Genomic DNA, 5,615 nt, shown 5'->3' with positions numbered 1-5,615 from the left:
GAAAGGGTGGAATAGCAATCACTAAATGATTACTATATGTTAAAATCAGGGAATGCAAAAGTAAGGCTGTCCCTGCTCTTCAGGAGTTCATATTCTATTGGGGAGATCTAGAACACAGGGAAGGATTTCCCTGCAAGTCAAAAGGAATGGCTCCATGATACTTAGGGTGAAGAAACAAAGCAGATGATACTGCCTGTCCTTTAACGTTAACTTTGATGTCTAATTATCGATAGCACCAATGATATTTGTCACAAGAACTTTCTTTTCTGAGACTTCACTGTCTCTACCTACACTTAATACCTTATTTCTCCCTTTTTCTCCTCCTAGGGAAAGAATGGCCAATGTTACTTTGGTGAATGAATTCATCCTCTTGGAGCTCTCTGAGGTCCGGGAGCTGCAGACATTACATGCTGTGCTATTCCTATTGATTTATCTGGGAGCCCTGCTGGAAACTCTAGTCATCAGTGTCTTGACAATGTTTGATGAACAGCTCCATACCCCCCTGTATTTTTTGGATGCATTTATCCTTTTTAGACCTCTGCTACATTTCTATCACTGTTCCCAAGTTCCTCAGCAACACCCTGGCCAACAGTGACTCCATTTCTTTCCTAGGATGCATCATGCATGGACCCATTTTGACATTATCTTGTTATAAGGTATTATATATTGGTCAATATCTAGTTCCTGCCATATTATTTCCCATTTTTCCTAGCAATTTCTGTTGCTAGGAATTAGAGAGTTATTACCCCAGAAGCTGGAGCCTTTGGTTTTTCAAGCACTAGATTACTACAGATTACTGGATCTATATCTATATCTATACATTTTATTAATTATATATACATAATTATACATATAATATATATTTATACATAATTAATAATCATATATATATACATATATATTACTAACATAATTATACAATACTGTTAGTGGCGATGGTTCTAGTTTATCCCCATTACCTCTGATGCTTGCTGGTCATTTTAAGTAGATTTTAGTCATTTTAAGGAAAACTCCTTTTATTACTATGCTCTCTAGTGTTTTAATAGGAATGGATGTTGTGTTTTATCAAATAATTTTTGCACACTTTTTGAGATAATCATATGATTTTTGTTAGTTTGGTTATTGATATAATCATTTATGCTAATAGTTTTCCTAATACTAAACTGCCCTGCATTTTTTCATATAAATCCTACTTGGGCATAATGTGTTATCTCCATGATAAATTGCTGTAATCTCTTTGCTAATGTTTTATTTAAGATTTTTGCATCAAAAAAACACCTGAGGAAACATAAAATTTTTAAAATTATGCTTCAATCTTTAATCATTATTTTATGAGGGATTATGAAGACCGAGTTAGCACCCTGATTACTTTAGAATCAGTCGGGGTCAGGGTAAGCAAAAGTCCTAGGTCTTTATTCTTGGTGGAAAGGAGAGGAATGGACACAGGAATCTCCACCCCTCCTTTCTCCTCTTCTCCTCTCAAAAAGTAACTCTGGCTTGTCTTACTACACCCTCTAATGCCTCTTACAATTCTCTCTATACACCAACAGATTGAGCCAGCACAGCTTAGTGGGCCGGGTTGTTCTCCAAGCATATGCTAATAGGTATTATTGGTAATTAGCCTTAAGTGCTCGGTTGTCCAACCTCAGTGCACCAATTCAGTTTCAGCCCTTCACAAGGGATGGAAAACATTCCTCATCATAAGTTCTTCAGAGTTGTTTTGGGTCATTGTATTTCTGGGAATAGTCAAAGCATTCACAGTTGATTATCTTATAATATTGCTGTTACTTTCTACACAGTACATTTCATTTTGCATTAGCTCAAAGAAATCTTTCCAGGTTTTTGTGAAAGCATCCTGCTCATCCTTTCTTTTTTAAAATATTTATTTCAAAATACAATAATAAACAAAAAAGAAAAGGAAGTATACCACATTGCTATGTGCACCATAGAACATGACAGCATTCAAAATATAACAATAATTAACATTTCAAGAATGCCTATAAAATAAATACTACACATTATGTTCAGAGCTATCCATCTTTTCTTTGCTTCCTTGTAGGTTTAATTTTGTTCTCTGCTGCACACTTTTTATTTTATTCTTTTTTTATGCGTTACTTTCCCTCTCCCCCAAGAAGGCTACAATTGAACACAGATATATTGATATACTTATATACTCATGTATATGCATAATAGATATGTGTATATACACATGAATCATATAAAACTTATGTATATATGCACACATATCTATGTAATACATATATTTATGTCAATAATCACACACACATATATGCAGATGTGCATTCATATGCATATATATAAAATTGTACTATGCTAATTGGTTCCCTGTTACTCTAAAGGTGAATAACTTCATCCTTCATAAGTTGAATTTTTTCCATATTTTTCTAAATTCACCAACTCATTATTGATACCACAACAATATTCCAACCTTATATTATTAGGCTATTTTAAAAGTGTAAAACAACATTACTATGGCTGGCACATAGTGTAGTTTTCCTAAATCTTTTTGACTAAATCTATTTTAATTTTAACTTTATCTAAGATCAATGATTACTAGCCTTAAGTTTTTCCTAATAAAGTCTACCCCTAATCATTGTCATTATGAGTATATATATTTATTACTTCCTATCCCTACTGTCTTTGTATATTACTGCTCATCGTTCCTTATAACACAATAATATACCATCATAATCACATACCACAACTTATTCAGCTTTCCCCAATTGATGAGCATCCCCTCAATTTCTAATTCCCAGCCTTTAGAAAAGAACTGCTAAGTAATTTTGTACATATAAATCCTCTTCATTTTAAAAATATCTTTTGGGATACAAACCAAAAACATACCAATGCAGTGGTATTTTTAGATAAAAAGCTATGCATGGTTTTGTAGCTCTTTGGGCATAGATCCAGATTGCTCTGCAGAATAGTTGAATCAGTTCTGATCTCTACCAACAGTGCATTATTGTCTTATATTCCCCACAACCTTTGTGACATTTGTCATTTTGTTTTTCTGTCCAATTGATCAATATAATGGGCATAAGGTAGTACCTCTAAATTGTTTTACTTTGTAATTTTCCAAACAAGATAAATTAGAGAATTTTTTCAAATGGCTATAAATAGCTTTGATTACTTGTCTGAAAACTGTTCATATTTTTTGATCATTTATCATTTGGGAATTGGCTTTTAATTTTTTAAATTTGGTTCAGTTATCTATGTATTTGGGAAATGAGGCCTTTTCAGAGAAAATTAATGCAAAAAAATTTTCACAGTTACTATTGCTAACTGTATCCTCACTCCACTTGTTCTATTCTCCCCCTCCTTTTACCTTGTCCCTCTTCAAAAGTGTTTTGTTTCTAACTACCCGTACCCCAATATGCCCTCCCTTCTATCACCACCTCACTACTTCTTTTATGCCTTTTCATTTTCTGTTCTTGTAGAGCAAGATAGATTTCTATACTCAGTTGAACTTGCTGGAGGTGATAGACCACTATGTTGATTATCCAATGATTATAAATGGAAGACAACTGAGGTGATGATTAAGAGAGCTGATGACCCAATTATGGTAAAAATTTGATAAAGTAATTCAACTCAGAGAAACAGAAAAGGAATATCAGGCCAAGTCAGCAGATTTTATCATCCTCTTATTTCTGAATTAGGGCATGTGAATGATTTCCACCGTTTTATTCCATTGTCTTCTTTCAGGCAGTGAGAAAATATGTAGAGGGTGATGGTAAGAGGGATTTTAATCCCTGTTTCCACTGCCAGTAAAAGCAATCAAGATGTTTTAAAGTATGTCTTCTAAATTTTCTCTTTAATCCTGCTCATGGCCATTAATAAAAAGGAAATGGCCATGATAAAGAAATGCAAAAAAGATGCTAAAACCATACCACAAAGGATTTTTTAAAAGATCATTTTTCATTGGTAGCTTCTGGTTTAGGTCAAATTGTCAGTACTGCTGCACTCACTCACAGATAATCCCTACATTATAGAAAACAAGAAAGTCAAAGTGGAGTAACATTACTTTGTTTCCTTAAGCATTTATGTTTTTAATAGATAGAATTCTCAGGTACAAAAATGTGCTTTAACAATGCAAGTCTGCACACAACTCTTAGATAGTTTTTTTTTTCCCCTTGAGAGCTACCCTAACTTGCCTATAGTTAAACAGCCAGTAAATGACAAGAACCATTTCTTATGCAGTAATGATAAAAAGGGAATATTATCTTCTAAACATTGCCCAGACTGTGCCCTTAATAATCAATGATTGATGGATGGTTTAAATTGTCTTTGACTCCTTGGTCACTCACTGGAGTCTGAAAATGTCTAACTTTACCACCTCCATGACTGAATTTCTCCTTTTGGGGTTTTCTGACATCAGAGAACTACAGATCTTATATTCTTTGCTTTTCTTTTTTATTTATTCAGCTGGCCTGATGGGGAATCTCCTCATTGTCATCATCACCACCATTGACAGGAGACTCCATACCCCCATGTATTTTTTCCTTAGATTCCTAAGGAATTTCCTTAGATTCCATTGTGGATGCCTGCTTCATATCAATAACTATTCCCCCAGCACCCATCAACTCCCTGGTGAACAATAGGGTTATTTCAATTACTGGATGTGCAACTCAGATATTTTTGATGATTGTCATGACATATGTTGAATTTACTTTGCTCACTGTCATGGCCCGGGATGGCTATGTTGCCATCTGCTACCCACTCCATTACCCTGTGATCATGAACCCTCGTGTCTGTACGCAGATGACCTTAACCTGCTTGTTCACTGGCCTTTTGTAGCAGGTTCCCATACTGGTTTAACATTACAATTGTCTTTCTATAATTCCAGTGTGATCCACCAGTTTTTCTGTGATATCCCCTCTCTTCTCAAGATCTCTTGCTCTTTACTTGTCTCTGCTGTGGTGGTTGGGGTTAGCTGCTTTTCCTTCATCACTGCATCTTACATTAGAATATTTCCCACTGTGCTCAAATTTCCAGTGAAAGAAGACCAAAGAAAAGCCTTCTCTACTTGTGTTCCTCATATCCTTGTAATTTCTTTGTTCTTTATTTCAGGCAATTATGCATACCTACAACCACCTTCAGACTCTGGGTCCTTTAAAGATATAATCCTTTCAATATTTTATTCTATAATACCTCCCTTTCTGAATCCCATTATATATAGTCTAAGGAATAAACAGATAAAAGAGGCCATAAGAGTGGTAATGAGGAGAAAGTTTTTGTTAAGGAATAAAGCATAAAGTGTACTTCTTTCTCAATGTCGTTGAACCTAATTCATCCATAATGAAAAAATGCTATTCAGATATATGTTTATTTGTGATGTTGTGGGATTATGGACTCTTCTTTACATCTTGATAGGTATATATTAATCACTGACCTAAATGGAGAAAAAGCTTTTGGAGTTGTCTTTGATATTATCAATATCAGTAGCAATATTATTCAAGGCATATTTGATAACTTCAAATAGTATAATTTTTTAGCCTAAAGTCTTTTGCAGCATATTTTATGTCTTACAAATAAGGAATCTAGTCCTTATATGATTCATGGAATCTTCTTTCCAAGTCAACTTCCCATAGTTATGT

General features: G+C 34.2%; 1 pseudogene; it reads left to right on the top strand.

The window, feature by feature from the left end:
* Positions 1-334: 334 nt before the first annotated feature.
* Positions 335-5,273, top strand: LOC141541777 (olfactory receptor 14C36-like; annotated as a pseudogene).
* The last annotated feature ends 342 nt before the right edge of the window (positions 5,274-5,615 follow it).

Source organism: Sminthopsis crassicaudata, chromosome 1 (genome assembly GCF_048593235.1).
Source record: "Sminthopsis crassicaudata isolate SCR6 chromosome 1, ASM4859323v1, whole genome shotgun sequence".
Classification (NCBI taxonomy): Eukaryota; Metazoa; Chordata; class Mammalia; order Dasyuromorphia; family Dasyuridae; genus Sminthopsis; species Sminthopsis crassicaudata.
Note: the sequence above shows the minus strand (reverse complement) of the source record. Positions and strands in the feature narration are given on the sequence as shown.